Source organism: Corvus cornix, chromosome Z, assembly GCF_000738735.6.
Source record: "Corvus cornix cornix isolate S_Up_H32 chromosome Z, ASM73873v5, whole genome shotgun sequence".
NCBI lineage: Eukaryota > Metazoa > Chordata > Aves > Passeriformes > Corvidae > Corvus > Corvus cornix.
This window is the reverse complement of record NC_046357.1, coordinates 49,830,789-49,854,655: the sequence shown is the minus strand read 5'-3', so window position 1 is coordinate 49,854,655 and position 23,867 is coordinate 49,830,789. Positions and strand designations below refer to the sequence as shown.

The following is a 23,867-nucleotide window of genomic DNA, read 5'->3' as shown; positions in this document are numbered from 1 at the left end:
TAAAGGAAGCTTTACTAGTTCAGTGGAAACTGGCCAAAAGCCATGAACTGGTTCCAGGCAGCTGACCGGCCAGCTGCAACAGGTGATGCCAATGCCCTTTCCTCATGGCTGAAACATGCCAACTCACCACAGGCCTGGCAAGAGGATCACACAGCCTGTTAGCAACTTCCCTTGAAACACACATATTTGTAAAGCCTCCTTCCACCTCTTTGCCCAAGCCTTAGTACAACTAAGTTGCTTACTGTCCTTGTTTTTAATGTCTCTTATCTCTGCATTGCTGTGTGTCAACCTTTTTTCCCCACAGAAAAAAATCACTTCTCCAAGCCAATCTCTCAAAATCCTTGGCAGTGATGGAAAACTTTCTTTACCAATAGCTTGTGAGAGAAGTTGGAGTCTCGTGAGATTTCTGAGGGCAAGGAGAAACGTGGGGATGGAGAAGAATCACATCCGGGTTTTTTTGCTCCCCCACCCACCAAATTCTATGTGAATGGCAGAGAAATCAGGCAGAGAGACAAATGATGTCACTTCATCTCCCATGTGCCATCTGTTTTTTCCACTCCAAGCTTCTTATATACTTTAGATGGTGACAGCTCATCAGAAAGGAATCATCCCACAGCATACTGCTGTTTTGTAAGGCAGAGAGCATTTCTACCCTGCCCTCCTCTCCTCTGTTTTGGCACTTCAGCTACTCCTCTGTACCAGCCCTGACTATATACCTACACCTACTCCCTTAATCCACCTCTTTTGAGAAATCTTCCACTTCTCAGCCTTGACCTTACAGCTACTTTCCTTGCCTCCTATAACCATTTTTTCCTTAAAAGTTACTCTAACATATCTCTGTTTGTCCCATGACTTGTGGGGGAAGTTGGGAGCTAGCAAGAGCAGTATGGCACCACAGCTGCATCCACTCATAATTTCAAGGTTTTTGGGTTTCTTGTTGACTTAGTCTTTATGTTATTTTTTCAAAGACAGTATTTTTGAGAGATTACACACAACAAAAGCACTGATATGACTCCATAAATTCAACTTCAACTTAATTAGCTGGAAGCATCTGTAAGAAACAACTTTCTCATTATTAAAATACTTTGAAGATTCAGTCAAAAAAAAAAAAAAAGTGGTCAAGATAAAGTGGTATCTCAACTGGGACCATCTTAGTGGTTTTATTATGGAGGAAAAAAAATCCGCAAATTATTCATTGCTTGCAATCTCTCTTGCAAGCTCAGAGAGCAGGCATTAACCTGACACGTAAACTTTTACAAATATTATTAGCACTTCAAAGACACCACAAATATTGAAGTAGATAAATTCTCTATTACTTATTCTCCTCCGATATATCCTTAAGCAGGACAACACAGGTTGTCATCTTCTGCCTGCTGAGTTATGGCTGATAATATGCATTAGGTATGATGTATTCGGTTCAAGGAAAGGGCTTCATTTTAACTGATAAAAAGTGAGAATTTTTCCTGCAATTAAGGGAGACATCTTGTCCTTAATTTTCTATTTAGACCTGTAGGTTCCAGAAATATGTTTCATCTTTTTGTATTCCACACTATAACATAAAGTTGCAATGGAGTTTTAAGCACGGAATAACGGCAGTGACTCTACGACATCCTAATATTTTCTAAGTCTACAACATGGCCAAAGACACTGACTCTGTTTCACACTGTTTAACCTGTTGATGTCAATGGAAATACCCTGTATATTCTTGGGAAGTCACAGTTTCCATTATGAGTGTGTTATAACATTTTACGGACCATTCCACTTATTTCTTAAAAGAGAACCAGTCTAACTAGTTAGTATGAGCCACCTAGTCACTCGGTGGCACTTGTGTTTCCTTCTATCTGGTTTCACCACACTGTTGCAGAAAGCACTTTTCCTTCTCTCAATCAGCAAGACCTAAGCTGGAGGTGGCAGTGGGTCGTCTATGGAGCTAGGGCTGCTAAGGCACCACTCTCAGAAGGATGGCTTGGTGCTACAACACATCCTTCATGTCTTGTGTTTGTTGTCCCAAAAATCCCACCCACTCTCCAACCTCCCTACTTCCCAGGCTATTCAGTGAATATTAAGACGGTCATGGGACAGATAGCTTGAGCCTGTGGTTCGCACTGAGACAAACTGGCTTCCAGACTTGTCTTCTTCACACCTGAAGTTATGAGCCTGCACAAAGTAGAGATCTAAATAAACGAACGCCTAGTCTGCAAAGTTTGGTTTACCATAAGGTAACAAGTGTGAGTGAAGAAATCAGGAAACATCTTTAGTTGTAGATACATTTCCATGCATCACCAATGCATTTCCTGCACAACATCTTCATGATGTACCCAGGAAGAGAAAGTTAAGAGTATTTTATAATTCATTTGGCACATCTGATTTATTTGTGTATACATTTGATTTGTATCTGTAAAATGTCTCTAGACATTTTAGTCATGACACACTGAGATACGAAAAGCTTGCTAGTTTTTTAAAAAAAGTGAGACCTGATCAGATGAGACTGAAGAACTAAGAGCTTTCTTTGTTAACACATCGCCTTCCTTTTACACACAATGCCTGCTGCTTGATAGCAGCTTTCTACTCAAGGTTCTGCCTAAAAACGCCTGCGGGCTTGCAGATCTAGGACTTGAGGCATGGATTGAGTGGTGGACAAAGGTGTGAACTGGGGTCAGAAGCAAGCATCTGTCCATAGGGCAATTGAAGGATGCAAATACAAACATGCCACATTTTCAGAAAGGTTCTCTCCAGATACAAACCCCCTGGCAAAATAGATTTGGGGAGGGACACAGTAGACACACACAAGTTTAAAGCCACAAGAGGTCTAAAATCAACATGTGTGACCACAGGCATCCTGATCAGCCAGCTGTGTCCTTCTGATTTCTCAGCCTGTGCGGACCTGAAATCAGCAGGACTGGGAGGAGAATTACACACGTGTATTTTGCTTTGAAGTAAAAAAACTACCAACCAGCCAAATAAACAAACAAAACCCCAAAACATGCTAACCTCTGCAAGTCCTTTTTGTTAAGACTTGAACACCTGGGTTTGAGTCCTTAATGCATAAATAACTCTTAGATGCCTAAATAAAAAACCTTTCAAAATCTGCATTTTACTCTCTCTGGATTCATAATGACTATTGTTAAGAAAATGAAGACTGAAAGATGTTATGTCTCAAGCAAGACATAAATTAAATGGTTTGAAATAAGCCCTGAGTTCTCATGGGACTGACCTGAGGTAAAATTTCCTATCCAAATGCACAGTATTTCTCAAGAAAAAAATAATAAAAAAATTAACTGGAAAATTGAAAGTTAAAATGACCTTTGATTTGTGGATCAAGCCAATTTTTAGCTGATTTTAAAATCACTTTTAAAATAATTACTTGAATTACTATTTATTTTTTTCTAAACACTGGGACAACACACAGCTGCTGCAGTCTATTTTTCTGCATCTTGCAAAAACTTTAGATAATTCTGGAAGCTCTTTAAACATGAGAGAATATTTAAATACTCTTTTGAGCTACAGAAAATATACTTCATATGAACAAGGGGATGTGGTCGAATTACTGCCAGAAATTACTAAATGGCTTGCAGCAATATCTATGCTTCTGTTTGAAGAGGAGAAAAAAAATGTTTAAAGTACATGGAATTCTCCTCTCCTCTCCTCTCCTCTCCTCTCCTCTCCTTTCCCCCAACTAATTTGCCTTAACCTAATCTCTGCTTTTAGCCTCCCTTCCCTATGAGTATTGAACAATAAAGCAGTAACAGAAAAGAAGCCCCAGATAGAACAAGTGAATGTTAATCTGGCACAGCCATTGTTTCTGCTCAGTGCAAATTGCATTATTTTGTGTTCAGTTGCTTGCATTTGTATATTTTGACTGTCTTATCTATGCTGTAGGGCTGAGCAAAGTGGCACACCCACTGAAACCAAACACGAATTTATTTTCTGTAAAAGCAGGGCTGAGACATGAAAGCTGTGAAGGAATCTTGTTAGCAATTCTCTGTGTAGGCAGCATGTTTCACTTTAATCATATGCATTACAGCTTCTCCCCATCGCTTCAAATTCACTCCTAGAGCTTTTCTGCACATCAGTTTGGCTAACCCACTTTCTGATGTTTCTGCCTCTGTATAGGAAAGCTGAAAACCATACTCCTTTTTACACCGCAAACAAAACAGCAAGACAACGCACACGCACGCACACACAGAGGCAAAATCAGTGCCTTTGAAGTGCACGGCTCATGCCTATCATTCCGTGGTTCTGCTCCATGTTTTCCGCTACTCCGCTGTCTCCCGGACGGCTGAGGCGCCTGCACGGAGCTGCTCAAACACAAGAGGGCAGGCGACATGCGAAGGAAAGCGCCGCGCATCGCAAACAGCCGACCTTGAACAGGCTCTCGGCAAACTTCAGAAATTAGACAAGCGCTTCTCACATCCAGCATAACAATGTATGTGACCCAGCTCTTCTTCTATTTCTCCAGTCATTACACTATTAGTTACAGCTGTACTTCTGCATTACAAACTGTGTCAAAAAGCGAATGTTCTTACTCTCTTGAAACCTGCAGCAATTTCTAAGGCCACTCTAACAGGAAGAAAAGTTACTTTCCTTCTTTCCGAGACTTGACGTGCAGCCTAGTGAAAATGCGACAGATTCTCTCTCAGTGTGTTCCACCCGCTGAATTATTTAAGGCTCTCCCCACCATAAATGTATTTCGGTAAATGTGTTCGTTCTTACACAACCCTGCTATTTAAATGTGGGTAGTTGTTAGAGCAGGCTGTCATACGACGACTGTCTAGAAGTAGGCAGTGCAGCTGCGAAGTAGCACACCAGCCCCCCTACTAACACGTTCTCTGCTGGTTTACTGTTGAAAAATTTCCAGTACTTGAATCTTTGAAGCTAAAATACCAATTCAATATACAGATCCTTTGCAGTCCCATGCCCTCTTGATAGTTTTGATATTTTTATTTATTATTATTGGTATTTTGAGCTTGTGAGTTAAGTTCCTAAGAAAAATAATCAGCAATTAATAACTCCTAATGAAGTCAGCAAGCTTTATGTCACCAATACGAACAACCCAGAGGTTAGCTCTTTTAGACAAACTCCATGCCTAGTAAAATAAGCATGGAGATACAATCTGAAGCAAAACTGTGCCCTCATTTTTCTGTTTGATGGTAATGGATCAAAAATTAGATCCTGCCCACCTGTATTTTCTTGTCTCCACCCAGCTCCTCTTCATTTATACACATAAGCAATGTAATTGGTTCAGATGACATGTTCATGTAAACTAAGGACATTCATTGGAATAGACAGATCTGGAGCCTGGCACAAAGAAGGAGGTGAGGAGTAGTCCTTCTGAAAATGCAGTGGTTACACATCTGTGTAGATATTCTAGGTTTTGAGTTTTTTTACTGTGACAATGTGACAACAATGAATTCTTTTATCTGCTTCAATCTAAAACAGATTACTGACCATTTATGGAAGAAAATAAAAAAAGGTCTAATGAATTGATTTGATATTGAAAGTTAATTCAGTGCAAGGGTTCTCACATACCCGTTCTCTGACATCAGCAGACATTATATAGTCTACATTTTCCACCCCTTTGCAGAGCATCACCAGCATTTAGTTGTACCAACATGTTACCAGCAAGGTCCTGGCTGAATTGTCCCTCTCACATAAACAACACTTGAGTTGGGTGTTATGTCTTTGGTGGTTTGTTTGTTTTTTGCAGCTGATGTTATCTCCACGATTTCAGCTACACAAGAGAGATTATGACAAAGATTAACACAATCAAAAACAGTTACAAATGAAAAGGCGCATTGAAAAGCAATTAAAATTCAGGTGTCAGAAAACTTCCTCTAATCCACAGGCTGCCTTATATTTTCAAAGTTTTTCTCTGATAGGCACTTTAACACGTGTATGTAGTACTCTTAAAAATGTTTTGACAAATAAAACCTGCAGTTTTCTCACAGTCATCCAGTCACCAGCCTTCATGTCACACCTTCAGGCCATTAGCTCCAGGTTGGCTAAATTTGCCTTTTGGACTACATGTGTTGTTGAACAAGAACAGGATCTCTTTTGTTTTGTTTTTATCTTGGGAAAGGAAGTGTTCTGGCAGCATGTCTAGGTCTTACGCGTAGAACAGGATAAAGCAAAAAAGATGACACCACCCTGAAATATATGCATCTCGTGATAGAATTAATCAGTTTCTGAACACGATGAACTTCCCTGCAACAGAATTAAAAGGAAACACCTTGCAGATAATAATGAAAAAGTGTGGTAGCTAATGCAAAAATCTTTCCTTTTCCCAGAGCAGATCTTTAAGGATTTAGTTCTTAATTTCTTTTTAAAGAAGAACAAAATCCTATTCCAAATCAAGAGTAATTTCACTGGGTGAAAAAAAAAGCATTCTAAAGCATCACTACAATAAAGTTTGTCTTCTTACTTCTTCATAAAACTTGACCTAACTCTCCACTTAAAGTTCTTCCTAAAAACAAACAGAAAAACCCAACCAACCCAGACCCCAAAACAAAACAAAAATTCTGAACAATGCAAATCTAGAAAACGAAGTTCTACTGCATGGACACAGTTCTTAAAAGATATGTTACATAATCACCCTCATATAACAGACTACAGCAAATTTTAAAAAATCAATTTAACTATGATAGTTTCTGATTTAATATGGTTTGGATCAGTAAGTCGTAATTGGAAAAGCTGTACATTTGTAATTAATGAGCACAAATTATTCAGAAGTGGAATGGGTTGAATGCCATTAGAAGTTTATACACATGGTACCAAGTTCTGTTCATACAGAAAATTAAATTCCAAAGCTGATTTTAATGCACGATGCCCTTTTTTCATTAGAGAGCTCTGATGAAAAGCCAGTAATATAAAGACTATTATGACTTCAGGTCATAACCCGAAGTTCAAGACTGCAGTTGAACAGCCTCTAATCCTCTCCATGTAATAAAAAAGGCATTTTTGAATCAAATACTAGGCTGCATTTAGCCATGCTCATGGCGTGAAGTACCACTCGAGAAAGATAATCCCGCGGGATTCAGCCTCTGCTTTACCATCAGGCGGCAGACACCAGGCTGTGCCCTGCGTGCGGAGCATCTGTCGGAAAAGGCATGTCATCCCATCCTTTTCTTTGCTGTGGTGTTTTGGGACAGGATTCCCACGCAAACCCAGGCATGCAGGCTAGGGCTGCAGCTGCCCTCCATCATTCCTCCCCATCCACCCTCTCCAAAGCACCAGTGGAATGGGTGTGCTCCGCCTACACCCGCTGACCAGCTGCAGGCACTGGGGGAGCTTTGAGGCTGAACAGGACACAGTTCTCCGCTCTCAGCTCTGTTCATAAACACACAGCCCAAGACAAGCATCAACCTTCCAGGAATGTTCAGGTGGTAAGATGCTATCGAACATGTGTGAGACTTGCAAAGGAAATGCTGTGACATTGCTTAAACGACACAAACGCAACCATTACTTTCCCAGAAATTATTATTTTCTTTTCTTGATAAGATCAGCACATTTGATGCTAAAATTCAGCTGTTCGGGGATGCAGAAGAATCTTCATTATCAACCATAAATAAACTGAAAGAAAAATATTCCCAGGGAAGTGGCTGAGTCACCAACTCAGGTATTTAAAAGATACATAGAGGTATATAAAAGACGTGTAGATGTAGCATTTAGGTACCTGGTTTAGTGGTGGACTTAGCAGTGTTAGATTAAGGGTTGGACTCAATGATCTTCAAGGACCTTTCCAACCTAAATGATTTTGTCATTGTATACTGAACTCTAAATGAAGTAAGGGCTTGTTGATGGGTGTTGAGTAGAAATTCCTTTTAACCCTCCAACAGGAACCAGACTGGTCCTTTATACTGAGTACTGACTAATTACTCACTTCTCTGTTTTTGGAGGCAAAAAATAAATAGCAAGCAAAAAACCACACCCCACCAGTGTTAAAGAAGGTACAATGTTCCTTATAGAACTGCTTAAATTAATTTCTGTGCCGGGGGATTCTACACCTAACCTGAAACTAAATGGAATATAATAAATTCTGAGGAAAAAAAAGACAATGGAATTTATACATCTACAGGTTTTGACCCAAGATATTTCCTCACGGTTACAATTTTCTTACTCAATCACCACCTTCCTTCCAAAAGGAAACACAAAATTACAGGGGCATATTATTCTGTCAGTCTAATAGAGACATACACATTGTGAGTTTACCAGCAAAAAGACTGGGATTAATTTTATGCAAAATATGTGTATACAACACAGATCCAGAAGATTATAAACCAGAAAATTCCATACAATGTGAAAGTATAAAATTACAAATACAGATTTAGTGTGCATCTACCATGAAGTGAAACTTTAAAATTAATGTAAAAATTTTGGACTTTAATTGGTTAAATTCGTAGAGTTCCTGAGGATTACCTATTATAGGCACATGTTCTCAATCTGCTTGTTAATGTCACAAAGAAAATTGACAAGAATGGGTAGTAAAGTCCCAAGGTGAAGCTTTAAAACTAATCTTTGAGTGCAAACTAACCATCTGAAAGCAAAATTAAGTGGCTATTTTCCTGATTAATTCCAACGATACAGAATTCTTTGATCTCAACTACACATATTTTTAACATTATACTTTGATTTGAATAGTCAAGACTGGATTTTTTTTTTGTAAACAAGCTACATAGGAAGTTTATCTGTGCTAGTGCTTCTTTAGAACTGAAGGGATACCACATAATTCTGGAGACATTAAAATGCAAAAGAATCGGTATTTAAATATCTGATGAAACATGTGGTTACTATCACTCACACAGAAGTGAGGAAGATTTTTTTTCTCAATGGGAAAAGAAAAAGGAAACCATGATTTGCTTACTGAAATACGTTTTTGCATTATTTTATATTATGCATAACAGACAAATCAATTAATATTGAGCACTACATTGACAAGTCAGTCTTCCAGCTACTTTCCTGTCTGACATATATACTACTTCACCGTTTTTCTCATTCATCAAAAAAGCTATTTCTAACTTCTCACAGCTCTGCATTTCTGAAAGTATGTATGTTTTAATGCTGGGTTTATGAACAAACATTGAAACATCATTGAAAAAATACTGCCAGTGCCAACATAGCACTAAAAGAGCTTTAGTTCTGTCTGAAAAAAATAATTTCCCATTTTCTACTTTGTAATTTGAGCTGTTCTGCAGCTAACAAAAAGGTTCTTATTGTCTTATTAAATTTAAGGTAGCAATAAACATTAACCCAGTCTCAAACATGACATCATACCATATGTAGCTAGGTTGAAAGGGAATGTAAAACAAATTACCTGGACTGCTTAAGAAACCCTAAACGCCCTAATTTACCCAACCATTTATCAGAAAAACTAATGAAAAGCCTTTTTTGTTCTTGCAATGGATAAAGGTAGCCATTAGTCTCTGAAGTGTAAGATTTTACCAGCAAGACAAAACAAAAAGCAAATCTTGGGAGTAAATATCAGCTGGACATTCACATAACGAGGTCCAGAGAGACATATCCAGAAGTTTCTGCTTTTAATCCAACTCTGAATAATATTGGATGCTGTTCTCTGTTCCTTCAGAGCTCTTCTCCTGCCAAAATAACTGCAAGGCTTGCAAGTCCGAATGTATCGTAAGCCTTTCCCAAGGCACCCCAACACTATCTGAGGCACTGAAACTATGGCAACCGAATAAGAAAGCAGCTTCCATGATTAATAGATGAAGATCCCAGCGACAGTGCCTTGCTAGGCCATAATTCAGGAATGCAGGAGGAATTAGCATAGAATCCATCTCAATCTACCAATAAAAAGTAGATTTTGAAAGGCATCAACAAAAACACATTTTTTTCCTGCAGAAAAAAAACCCCAACCCCACAAAAAACCCAAACAAAAAACCCCTATGGAACTATAAACTGTTCAAAATCTCATTAACATTTCAATGAATGGCTGCCTCAAGAGCAAGTAATGGATAAATGTTCACGAACAATGGTGAAGGAAGCAACATAGGAAATTTTCTACTCAACTATAAAAGCCATATGAGGAATACTCAATATATAGAACATCTGAGTGAAACTGAGCAGCCACAGATAGGAAAGTACAAATAATGTTTGCTGCAGTCAGGAATATAGTTGGATGCAGTTTTTCCCATTGTGTTGGGAATTCCTGTGGGAGAGTACTTTTCCATCTGCTGGACTGGAACACCTGACCATATCTATTATATACTCTACACATTTTCATTATTAGAAGATCCCTAAGTCTCTCAGGGTCATTGCAAAATCAAAGGAATACCCTTTCTTTTTAAGCACATAATGAAACTTCTGCTATTACTGCCAGTAAAAATACTAGTAGAGTGGTCTTCATTCAACAAGATGTTCACAGACTGAGGTGCATAACAAAAATATTGTTTATTTATTTCCATTTTCATAATCATTAAGTTTTCACTGAAGGCAACTGGTTACAGAGATCATAAAAATATAAGAATGCTTTTTTTTTTTTGGCCTGCTTCATGGCAGTGGTATAATGCTGCAGTCAAGGCATGGCTCTACCTGGGAAGGATGAGGGTGATGACACCAAAGGCCTCTCCTGAGGACAGCACCCATGCTGCCCTGTCACATAGGTGCAGCAATGCTGTGCATCTGCCCCTGGAAACTCTTTAGCTTCAGAACTGCAGACATATTGCAAAAGTGTACAGCTGTGGAAAGTTCCTCAGTAGCAGTTTTCCTCAGTAGCTAAAGAAAACCAAAACAACAAACCAAAATCCCACCACCAACAAAAATGGCATGGAGTAGTCCATGATCTATACATTTCAAGTATGTAATATAAATACTCATAGAAGTGCCTATTATTAACAATACTTTTAAAGGAAAGGTCATCACTGAATGTAGTGAATTACCATATGTCTTCACTCTAAAGATATAGCAACTGGCAGCTCTGTTAATAGCTGGTTTATCTTCTTCATTTTACATCTCTATTTCAGCCACTAAAGAAACAATTTGGGGCTTGGGGAAAAATTTTTTTCTTTCAAAAATAACTCTGTATTCACATCAAGCATATTACACCTCTCCTTTGGGCTGATAAATAACTACAGTAGTATACTAGAAAAGACTTCACAAGATTTTGCAGCAAATTACAGGAAAATTCATCCAGGGTTTTTCTCACCTTCTTCTTCCTTTTCTGAAAGCTGGGGTTTTTGGGTTTTGTTTGGTTTTTTTTTTTAAAGTGAATTCTACTTTTTTTTTTAAACTATAGCCAGAGTTAAACTTTAGATTTCAGAAGGCGTAAGGCTGGCAGCCTCATTAATGTTCATCTGGTGCATGAAAGCTGAGAACATGATTATTTTATGGGGGGAAGCATTGATCTCTTATCCCCTTCCCTATTTCCAGTGCTAGCAGCCTTTATAAGAAATGACAAAACCTGCAAATGTCTCTATGTATGCCTGTCTTTCAGAGAACCCCTCCTAAGACTTCCAGAATACCTGATTTTGTACTTCTTTTCTATTTTTTTTCTCCCTCCATTCCCATACCACATTTAATTTTGAATCCTTTCACATCTTCCAGAGGCTAAGACGAAATAGGCAAACTAGAAGCTTGGGAACTCCACAAGACACACAGGAGCTGCAATACCTAAAATTGTAACACAGTAGGTGGCACTCTTCCCTTTAAAACCTAAAGCTGTGTCTTGGAGATGTGCTGCCATATTGACATGTTGGAATCAAGACCCAAAACCAAATCATCCATCACCATGGATAACTAAAGATCTCTTAACAGTGCAGAAACACAAGCACTCAGTTATTTCCATGGCCATGGGTAACACAGCACATAAAGAAAATAGAGATATACAAACTTTGCTCTGCCAGGTTTGTGCTTGAACTGGAGTAGTCCACTTTTATCTTCACAGACCCTAAACACATCTAAGCTGTTCCTCACTCAGAGGACTGATGCAACAGGCCAAACCCAAAAATATTCCTTTAGAGACCTGTCAGGCTCAGGTCCAGGCTTTCCCCCAGCAGCTTGTTTCTGCGTTAGAATCCTGTTCATGGTTGCTGTACACTGTTGATCAGCAGTCAGACTCTGTGCTACTGACTCTATTTTACTGCCAAAATGTCTTGCCCACCTCAGAATAATCCTGATGCTCAGAATTCACGAGCATAAAATGTTTAAATGGTCACCAGTAAAAAGCATTGCTTAATACTCTTATTTTTCTGTTGTCCTTTCAAACAAAGCTTGTCACAATTTGTTGGATGTGACTTGCTCCATGACACACAGATGTAGGTCTGACTTAACATTAAGGATCCATCCAGACCAAATGTACTCACAGGATAGCTTCAGGCCCTTAACAAGTATTGATTCCCAGCAGAGAACAGTATTTTCAGTTTGGGGCTTAAACACACAAAAAAGTCCCTATTTAAGTAGTACGTCAGCAAATGCATTACTCTCAGAAAATTACTCTGGCAGCCAAGGCTTTCCTGGGTCAGCAAAGCTCACCGGGGTGAGTGAGGCTGCAAAAGATGAGGGCTAAAGATTTACTTCATCGATAAGTGAATAGTAGGAGGTCAAATATTGCAGCATCTGTGTCAAATTAGGATAGTGAAAACTTCTGGTTTGGTATGGTTCAACTTCTCTAGCATATGCTGCATCTAATATAATTTCAATGTTGTTTTCCAGAATTTACTGGCTTGTTTGTTTTCAGCACTCTGCTATAGCATATGGGAATCAGGTACTACACACAAAACATTTGTTTCAGTAGTATAACAATGTGTTCTTGCAAACAAGTTGGATGTGAGACATGTATTAGCTCAGGTCAATTTAATCCTAAAACATTTTATGTCACCCCTGCTGTAAACCATGTGAGCTCCTTTCATGTGTATTTATGTATGACTCTTCAAAACAAGATGACAAATTTCCTCTTCCCTTCACAAAACATGCACAAGCAAGTTCACAATCACCTACTTCCTTTCTAATGCAAACAATTCTAGTCTGGATTTATCAAAGGTCATTAATTTGATCCCTGTGCTTCCCTTTTTCTTTTTCATTTTTAAAATTCTTTTCAAAAATTTAATGAAGGCAACTCCTCATTCTTAGCCTGATCCACCTCCTTCAGTCTTAAACACGGGTAACTGCAATCTTCTATTTACAAACATAGAGAAGTGACTATGGCTAATTTCACTTCCATCTTCAAGCAGCTAGAAATGTTAACTAGCCATTTTCCTCATAGATGTCAGTTTTCAATTATTTTTTGGTTCAAGTAGTATGAGTTCAGTTGATAAGGCTGGTTTGCTATTAAGTAAGAACACACAGTTTTCAAGTAGACTAATTCAGAACACATAGAACACCTGTGACTACATAATTTGTAGCCCCTGAAAGCATTCACCCGTGCTTCAAGCATTTGATGCCTAGTACATGAAAAGCAAATGTTGCAAATATACATTACAGTATTACTTACTATTTTAAATTTTGTTTAGCATTTAGACAGATATCTCATCTGGCATTGTTGCTCCTGTACTAAGCTTCCATGAATGCCAGAGATTTTCTCTAGTGAAGAGTGGTGGAGAACGGAAACCAACTTTTTTATGTATATGAAATTATTTGGCTTTAAAGAGAGCTAGTTCTCTCTGTCCTGTAACTTATGAGAAGCTACCATATTAAAACCAGGCTCCTATTACATAAAAGGATACCCTAGACAGTGAAACACCTTGGCAACTATACTTCTCTTATAGTGACAAACCTTCTCCATCCTACTGAATCACGTACTTGCTTTCAACCATGTTCAAGGCAATTCCACAAAGAAAGAGATTTGCTGGAGCAAATCACAATACATAATCACAATATTCATCACAGTACACCAGAACAATCTCATTAAAAAAAAAAAAAAAAGCTAACCACAGGAAGATCATTTTGCTTTTCTAATCTGAAAACAAACAGCAAAAGAAACCCTGAACATGGTAACAGCTGCATAAATCTTACCATGAGAGGAATGCTATAAAATATCAATGAATTTTGAGTGAATTTTGTATCAAAAGAACCTGACTCTACCAGACCTTGTCATACTGACATCAAAGGATTTAATCACCAAGTAAAGATTACTTGGATGAGAATGGTTTAGTTGATGACACCTAACTTAGATGAATGCACACCAAAAGCAGTCACTGAATTAATTGTTGCAAAGACAGTGGGGCAAATCACACCTTTAGCTACTATCTTTGAGATTAAGTTAGTAATTAATATCGTTGCTGGATAATACAAAACAAATTAGCTGAATCTAGGTCAAATAATAAGCCACTTCGTGCAGGCTGTGACAGAAAATGGTTGTGGACACTTAGCACTTCGTTATTTACAACACCTGCATGCTGTGTGTGCGCCTACAGAAAATAAAGCATTCACCTTGCTTGCAGCGCCAGGAATTAGTATCTTTTACAATTTATCACAGCTAACTAAAGCCTTTATTTTTTCCTGTTCTATCAGTGAAATAATTTTCTGCAGCAGCTAAACATCCGTGCTGCACAGACGCTGGCACAAATGTGCATGTTTACAAACTTCAAAAGCAGCAATTAGCTCGGTAGAGGAACAGGAGAACAAATTACCCCTGAACAAGCGGTCAAGGTTAGAAAAAGACAGAGCCATTTGCCTAAAGAAAATCCAGCAGTTACCGCCTTGCCACTCACCCTGGGATGAGGCAGGCAGGAGAGAAGCGGTGGCGACGGGCAGAGGGGCATCTCCACTGCAACTGACCGGGCTGCAGCCTCAGCCCCGCTTCCCCCGCCAGACGCACGCCGTCCGGTCCACCCCCCGGAAACGCCTCCCGCGGACAAGCCAGGCAGTCAGGCACGAAGAAAGGGGAGGTAGGACGGCCAAGCCCTCGCAAAAAGCAGGTACTTTTTTCACGCGTGGTGGAGACCCAAACTTTTCACTGCCCCCACTGGCGGCGGAGCGAGGGGCGGTGCTGACCCTCGGCCGCCCCAGGGGCTGCCCGAACCCCCGCCACCGCCCCTCCTGCCTCGGCGCCGTGTCGCCAGCGCACCGCAGACGGAGGCACAGCCTCCTAACGCACCCTGCCCTCAGCTGGGAGCCTTCCCTCCCTGTGCAGATACGGGGACAGGGTGAGGGGGTGTGTGTGTGTGTGTGTGTGTGTGTGTGTGCGTGCAGGGTGAAATTCCTTCCCTGCTCAGCATACCTTCCCCTCAGCATCACCCTGTTCCCTGCTCAGCATCATCCCGTCATCCCGTCCCCTCCTCGGCATCCCTCCCCTCAGCATCCGCGGCACGAAGGAGCCCCGCTCCCGGTCCCCGCCCGGCCTCCCCGCGGGCCCCAGCGGTCCGCGGCGGCGCGGGGCGTTTGCGGGGCGCCGCGTCGCCAGCCCGCAGCCCCTCCTGGAAGACCAGTCCTGCTACTCCCCATTAAAAAAAACTTTGTCTTTTCCGCCGTTTCTCCCGTCTGGCCCAGAGCCCAAGGGCGGTGAGGGGCTGAAGGAGCGACAGGGAGAGTGCTTGGCGGAGGGAGAAGAGATGGACTGCCTCGCACGGCTTCCCGCCCACCGGGCCGCCCCGGAGGGGTCCGGCCTTCCCCAGCCCGTCTGCTTACGCTCCCCAGCCAAGGAGAAGCGGCTTGGCAGAGCCACCGACCTGCGGGGGAAAGAGGCTTGAGGCGCCAGGGAGAAAGGGGCGGGGAGCATCCCTACTCCAGAGCCACCCTTCGTGGGACTGGGGGACGGCGGCCGGCAGCCCACCTTTGCCGGGGCCAGGGCGGAGAGGAAGGCGGCTACTGTTCGTGGGGAGCGGGCAGGGAGGTGAGCCCACGGCCGCAGCCCATGATCGCGAACAAAGCCCCCGGCAGCGCCTAGGGCTGCTCCACGGAAGAAGTTCCTCGATTCCCGGCCACTTCTCCCAAAAAAGCAGCGCCAGCCTTGGAGAAAAACAACAAATAAATACATGGGCCGCGACCCAACTACACCGCGGGAACAGTAGAGACGGCGGGGTTACGCCTCTACACGGAGCGCCCACATAGTTCTTGTAACAAAGACCACACCACCCAGCCCCACACGATGCCCGGCGGCGCCGGGGTACGCGCCCGGCGGCCTCGGCCCCGGCCGCGGCGTCCCGCGGCTGCCCAGCTCCCCACACGGTGTCCCGGCGGGCGCGACCCTCTGCCAGCTGGGTTCGGGGATGGGAGGCGAGGAGCCCCAGCACGGCGCATGCAAGCCGTGCCAAGGGCTAGAGGAGGGAGGATAACATGTTAGGCAATTGGGGGAAGGGGGGGGGGGGGAAGAAAAAGAGGGGGGAAATGAAAAAAACGAAAAGAAAGACGAAGCCACGAGATGCCGGGAAAGTGACAACAGCAAGCGCAGCGTGTGCACTTGCGGGCGGCTCTCCTCCTCCCTAGGCGCTGCAAACGATGTCGAGACAGAAGGCAGCAGCCTGCCTCAAACCACACACCACCCTCGCTCCTTCCGAGCCTGCCGGGCGATTCGGGAGTCTTCCCTTCCGAGCAATCGCAGAACATAAGGTAGGGGTACGGACAGGGGGGTACTGTACCTTTTCGGTGCATGTATCTGGGCAGCTAGAGGACAACTAGCTGATGTAGTGTCCCATTTAGTAATCCATTTTAGGGGATCTCTCTGGGAAACTGGAGCCACTCTCTCCTTTGCAATCCTTTGTCATTACTACATGAGTACTTCCCAGGGGATGGTATATTTAATATTTCTACTTTCTGAATTGCAAAAGCAATTTGTTCATTTCCAATGATGGGCGAAGAGGGGAGTGATCAGGGAGAAGAATTCAAAAAAAAAGAAAAAGAAAAAAAAATGCCTTAGCAACTCCTCTCCAGACCCAAATTCCACTACGGTTCCACTCCAGTAAGTCCCCTTCAGTCGCGCCTTGGGAGGTAAGTCATTTCGGGGTCTCCTGGTCCCTCTCTACCAAAAGTGCTCCCGGTGTGACGGCTGCTTCAGGAGAACTCCGAGGCTGGAGGCACTCGCTGTGCCACGGCAGGAAAGCGTAGTCGCTGCTCGCCTCGAGCTGCCGGGCATTGGACTGTGCGCGGCGAAGACGTGGGAGCCGCTGCCTCTCTCTCTGTCCCTGTGTCCCGCTGCTCTCCCGCCGCTGCCTCTCCGTCTCCCGCCGCCCGCCCGCTGCCCCCGGGACGCGGCTCCGCCGGCGGAGGCGGAGACAAAGCCGGGACTGGAGCGCGGCGGGCGGGCGGGCGCGCCCCGCACCCCGCCCCGCCCCGCCCCTCCCGCCGCGGGCGGGGCACGCGCGGCAGCACCGCCCTGCGGGGGCGGGGCCGGGGCGGGGTCGCGGCGGCGCCGGGCGAGGCGTGAGGGACCCCCGGGGGGCGGCCGCGCTCCGGCGCTCGCTGTCGGCGGCGCTGCTGCCAGCGACACCTCGGGGCTGCTACCGAGCGTCACCGGGCTTATGTCGAGCAGGTGGCTGCGGAGGGGACCGGCCGCCCCCGGCCCTCGCCCGTCCCCTCGGAGCTGTCGCCGCCTCCAACCATCACTGTGGTTCCGCGCCGGCAGGGCGCGGAAAGGCGGCGAGGGGCGCGGGACGGCCGCGGGCGGCCGGAGTATGCTGCGCCGCCCGCGGCAGCGGCGAGAGCACGGTGCGGGACGGGGGCAGCCCCCCGAAGGACTCGCCGCTTCTCCGCGGGATCCGGGGCTGCGGCGGGGCTCGGGGCGGCAGCGAAGCCCCGCGCGTGGGGCTGGGAGGGGCTGTACCCCCTTGGGCGCATCCCGCGCGTCCCCTGGGGGAGCGGAGACTGAGGCCGCAGGTGGGCGGCGTGGCCATCCGCTTATCGCCTTTCCGCCTTACCACTGTCTCAATCCCGCCTCGGTGGTCGCTAGCTGCGCTAATCCCTGTCTAGGAGTCGATCCAGCCGGGAGCAGGAGCAAGCGGCGCTAATACATTAATCCCCCCTCTCCCCGTCCCCGCGCCGAGGCCCCCCGCCGCTGCCGCCGGCGGTAATCCCCCCGTCCCGGCCGCGGGGCGCTGCGGGGGCTGCGCTGGGCACCGCTCCCCACCCGCCGCGCCGGGAGCCCTGCGCCGCCCCCGCCCGCCGCGCTCCCGGGTCGGCGTCGCCGCGGGCGGGAGGCGCGGAGCCTCAGCCGCGCCGGCAGACACCGCCGGGGCGCTCAGCCCCAGCCCGCGGGCTTCCCGCCGGGGGCCCCAGCCGCTCGCCCCTGAATCCGGCCCTCCGCGCCCCTGTGCTTCCCGCTTTCCCCGGCCCCCCACTCCTCCCGCGCCCCGCTGACCTCTCAGAGCATCAGGGCTGGGACGTCCTGCGGACGCCCTGAACTGTGGGAGCGGGCTACGCTGTAAACCCTGCAAAATAGCTCCAAGTAGGTGAGATGAAAATCCGCGTGCTCATTTCTTCGACGGCAACATAGGATTCCTCGAGTTTTAACAGTGATTTCCACCCTCTAGATATCACCGGAGTTAAGGCTGCGGAGAGCCTTTAGTTGTTTCAGCATGAAGGTATCTTGTTTCCAGGGGATTCATTTGCATGTGCAATTGCTTTAACATGATTTATGCTTTTTTTTCTAACCAGATAAGTGAAAGGACAGAATGCAACTAGGAGAATTGCTGTCAGGTCACGAAGTGTGGCATTAAAATGAAAATAATTACTTGTTTATGGCAGCTGGTTTTTTTCTGCCTTTTTTTTTTTTTTTTTTTTTTTTTTTTTTTTTTTGCAGATAATGAAAGGACTCTAAGACACTGGTTTTTGGTTCTGTATTTGATTTGGGTTCTAAAATTAACCACACATCCGTTCAATTTCTAGTTGTTAGATTACAAGGGAAAACCTTCATCTGTGTCAAGGAAAAGTTTCTTCTTTCCTTTCTGTCAGTTTAAACTGAATGTATACTTAGGGTAATTTTATGACCAAAGGATCTGAGACCTAATATATATTTTCTTTCTTACTTTCCCTGAAAATCTAAAACAGAAGTGAGTTCTGCACCAAACAGAGTAATTGCTGGGGACAGATAAATTTTAGTGAAACAAACTTATCCTGGATCTGAAAGCAATTAGAGAAACTCAACTGGTATAAATAATTTCTGGGTACCCAAGCGTGTGTCAGGGGGGTAAACCAGATGGATGTACCTTGATTTGCCAAGACCCCTAACCCCATTTCCACAAAGAGGCCCTCAATCATATCATGGCACTTCTTCCTCTGTCAGGAAATGAGATCAGAGACTGAACATAGTCAGGATTTGTGGGGAATACCCATTTCAGAATAGCTAAGGCTGACATTTGATCATTACATTATGTTCAATCACTACATACATTTTGAGGTGTTCAAAACTGCCACCAACTTTGTTGTGGGTTTGAACTGTAAGCAGATATAAGTTTGGTCTTTACTGTGTGCTTCAGATACTTCACAAATATTTCCACAATACTGAGCGGTTTATTTTACACTTGCGTTTCTTCATTAATCAAAAAAGGCTCTCTGACAGAGAATATTTTCCCATCCTATATTTAGGCTTTTGAAAAATACAGACCAGATTTTTATACAATAAAAGTTCTGGAAGAAGCAACACTAAAAAAATCCTATTTTCTAGATACTGGTACTAGCTAAGGCATCAATTACTAGAAGTTTTATATTCATGGGTTTTTACAAAATTGTTTTTCATTCATCCATTTCCTTTCCCTGTCTTTGATTTCCAAGTCTGCACTGCCTAACTTCAGTTAAATCATGCACTGTAGTCCTTTTCCATTTAGCCCTCTGCAAAAATGACACCCAGCTCTTCTGTCCTTCATTGCCACTTGTTTTACTCTACAGACTCTGAAGTGTCTTCATGGCTTGAAACCCCACCCTCATTTCTTTTACCTGACTCCCTGTTCCCTTTCTCACTCACTACTCAATCCAATAAATTATTCTCCTGATTTTTTCTCTCCCACCAAGTTTTCTAGGCTATTTTTGTGGAACTTTAATGTCAATCTCAATTCTTCATGCTGTCAGATTTTCTGAAAACAGAGACACAAACTTACTTGTTTCGCCTAGACTAGTTAACAATTGTGGGCTACTCACATGGGCTTGGGGAAGGGAATTATTACCCTTAATGGTGGGAAAAGGCATATTTTTTTTCACTGGCTGCTTTTTGGCAGCTGCAGCAGTAGAGTGTGGTGGATTTTCCAGTCAGGAATTCTTGGTGAGGTCTCCATGGAGCTGTGCATTTTAAAATCCTTATCTGAACAATTCCCACAGGCTGTAGAGAACTTCTACAACACCTTCCAACCCCTTTGCAAAGTAGGTCTTTATCAAAGATTTGATGTTAGTTCAAGTGAAAATGTTACCTCTACTCCTCCTTCCTAATCACATGTGAAATATGTTTGTGAGACACCTGGCCTGTATGGGGGAAGGGCATTTGGGTCTCCTTCCCTGGCAGCAACTGCCCCTTTTAGTTGGGATGTTCAGAATTTGATGCTACTTTGTGTGCTGAGCCCCACATTGTATAATATATATTTTCTACTGTCCTATCTTCCCAGAGCCATGTGATTGTAGGAACAGCATTCTGTAATACACACCTCTCAGGAGCTGGGGTACTGTAGTGGTGCAATGGCACCTTGTTGAGCTCATCCCCGTTCACTACCTTCCTACACCAGAACATTGAACATGTATGCCGTATATATGCAACATTGCGTGATTCCAGTTGTTACTATTAGATTCAGTTCAGCTTGTTCTTGCCACTATTTCAAAAGTTCAAAGTGCAGCAGAGTTTTACATTGCCAAGAAACAGCGCAAATGGCAGAGCTGAGGACTTTGGCAGCTGTCTGGGAAATACTAGGGGGTTTTGCCCCAAGGAAGGTATGAGATAGTTTTGATGTCCACGAGGCACTTTAAGCCTGTAATCTTAGGAGTGCTTGTACTCCTTTTTCCTCTTTCCTACTTTAACATCAGAGGAGATGCTTTTACCTGTGGAGATATATTTCACCACAAATAAAAAACAAAATGTTGAGTGCAAGCACATCTTAATATAAAATAAGTGTTGACTTCTTTAATCTTATAGCAATACTGAAATCTCATCAAACTGCAAATATGATATTTGTCAAGACAAGATTATTGAATGCCTGGCAAAGTAATTACTCCTACACAGAGAAAAGTAAGATCTTTCTTTTAACCACTTCAGGGGAATTCATCAAACTCCGAAAATGTGGTTGAAAGTGGGGAGATTTTTTTATCAGCTCATAGCTGTACTTAGTGCAGCTAAAGGAAACAAGACTTGTAAAAAGCAGAACATACCCAATTCCCAGCCTCTTAGTGTAAAGTCGCAACAGGTCTTTTGCCCAATTAACTTGTGCAGAGTCAGGCTCATAGTTTAAAAGTATGAATGCTAGACATTTTATGTCTCTTTCTGAACATGTAAAATGAGATGAGATTAAGAGTAATGAGGTTCCTCCATGGATGTGATTTTTAATGGTTGGTGAATCCTTGCAAAATTCTTTCTGTGAATAAGGACCTTACCAGAAATGCCACATTTTTAGGTTGCTGGATGGCATATATGGGTTTGCTTTTCTTAATCGCTTGCTTCAGACATCTTCCAAGTGGGTATTCAGATGACTGTAGCTGGGATGTGCTCAACAAGGAGCACCCAGAGTATTCAAAGTTCAGCGAAGTAGTTTGAAATATTCACTGGAAATACCAGTGAAAATTTTGCCTCTGCTGGGAACCCAGAGTGTCTCTGTGCCAGTTCTGTGCAGGTTGGTCTTTACAACTATGGAGGATTTTGGAAGGCAAACAAGGCTTCAGAGCAGATGTTTTATGCAGGAGGCTGCCCTGGTCAGCTCCTGCTCTGCTGTGCCAGAAAAATCAGCAGAAATTCATGTTGCACTGTGAGCAACATTCGCATGTCACTGTGTCATCTAGTTCCCAGAAGAGGAGAGTGTTACATTATGGTGAAATAAGGAGAGAAAACTGTGGATAGTGGCTGGACCATATGGTGAAGGGAGTGGCTCCCTGTTAAAAAACCAGAGAAAACAACAGAGCATGTAAGATCAATATGGGAAAGTGATGCAGAATTTAACAGTTGTTAAAACCAACAGAAAATTGCAGTGATTCATTATCAAATTACTCTAAACACACATGGGCCAAATCCTCCTGTTTAACATAATCTTATTAATGGTAGTGCATCCGTAACAATCTCACCTGCTAATGTGTTTTGTAAAATTTCACTAGGAAGGGATTTTATGGTAATTTTAAACTAGCCTGGAGAACTCCACAACGGGCATATAACTGATCTGTTGTATTCCGTAGGCACTTAAGTTCAAGTCACTAGAAAAATTATTTGCTATTGAACTCTATTGGATTTTCCATAAAGGGAAACTTAATTTCTTCACACGTTGGATGTTGATGATCTCACATTAGTCTCTTGTAGTTAGACTCTCTAAGAGGAAAATTAATTGGAAACTATAGAGAGAGCATCTGAAGAGAGTTTTCAAGGTTTCTTTCCCCTCAGTTTTGCTATGGGAGAAGACAGCATGCTCCTCACTTACTTAATGGTGATTTTATTTCAAGTAATGTGCTCTGTTTTTAGTTCACTCTTTCAGAAGATCCACACCCCCAGCTGTTCCACATTGTTCTTAGGTATTGCACTCTTTTTGAGTACAATGAGGAATTGAACAGAATAAAATGTTTCTCTCAGCTGCTGTTTCTCTGTATGATTAAGGTTTGATGCTAACTACTGAGTTGTCTGGACAGTAAGTGAAGAAGTCTCTCTCTTTGAAGGACTCTCTGAAAACTTGTAGAATGTATTTTGATTGAAAAGTTAAGTTGAATTCATAGCTTTCTTGAGGCAAATCCTCTGTTCTCATCAGGATTCCTTCAAATCAGGCTTGATCAAGAGCTTAAGGAAAACAGTGAAGAAAGATTTATTTTTGGCTTTGCCTATGTTCTTGCAGTAGATAAATGGGTTCAAAGTGAAACATTGCAGTGGCTCCCCAAAAAAACAATGAACATTTCATATCTATGTGTGGTAACTAAGTGTAAAATTATCATAATTGAACAGACAGCTCTGAAACAAGTAAATAGTATAATAAAAATGTTTTAAATACAATTACTACACCAAACTGAGAGCAAACCAAATTTTGAATAATAAAAAGTAGTTAGTTTAATAAGTCAAAATCATTACTTTCAGTGTCCCTTCAGCTGAACTGAGCTTAGGAACACTCAGTAAATGGAATTGCCAGGCAATACAATATTACCAAATAGAAACTGTTAATGGTTTCAGTATTGGAAATAAAGAGGTTTTATTCCATCCTCCTACCCAACACACACATACACAATTCATAACACTAACTCTCATCCAGCTTTTCTTTTCTTTTTTTAACCCTCAAACTGATGACAGGGAGTAGAAGAAAGGGTTTGCAACTGACAAAAGAGGAAGGAGTAGGACAGAGGGGAAAAGAGGAGCCAAGATAAAATGGAAGAGTCTGGAAGATGGCTCCAGCTGAGAGGATTTGTGAGTATGCAGTGGGCAAGAAGGAGGACAACCAGAGGGGAGTGATGGAGGAAGGTGATAAGTAGAAAGAGGACCAAAGAGAGTGGAAAGCAAATAATCTGTATGTGCAGCAGAAGATTAGCAAGATAAAATAAAGCAGGGAAGGAAGAATGGAATTGGTTAGACCTTTACCATTGAGCAGCTGATTGACAACTACCTTTTTAGTCAGGTTTTATCCTTCTATCCTGAAAGATTACTGAACTAAAACAACACAAAATGAGAGACAGAGTAGCTCTAGGTTTACACTTGCTTTTAAACAATATGAATATTTTTGCATACTAAATGAGGAATTGATGTCAAGCACATTATGGCCTGCTAAGATACAGAGGAGTGCCTGAAAATGTGTTAAAAGACATGACACAGTCTTTGGGAAGAAGCTGTGTCCTGC

The 23,867-nt window shown here is 43.0% G+C and overlaps 1 protein-coding gene across 5 annotated transcripts in view; it reads right to left on the bottom strand.

Annotated features, from left to right (window-relative positions):
- Window positions 1–17,153, bottom strand: part of SEMA6A (semaphorin 6A) — a 129,238-nt gene extending 112,085 nt beyond the window's left edge. The window contains exon 1 of one of the 5 annotated variants that reach the window (XM_039566543.1): window positions 16,524–17,153. The gene's annotated coding sequence lies outside the window, so the exon portion shown is untranslated. Of the gene's footprint in view, window positions 1–14,657; window positions 14,708–16,523 lie in introns of those variants that run through there. The other 4 variants (XM_039566540.1, XM_039566541.1, XM_039566542.1 and 1 more) reach the window with 4 other exon arrangements.
- Window positions 17,154–23,867: the final 6,714 nt, after the last annotated feature.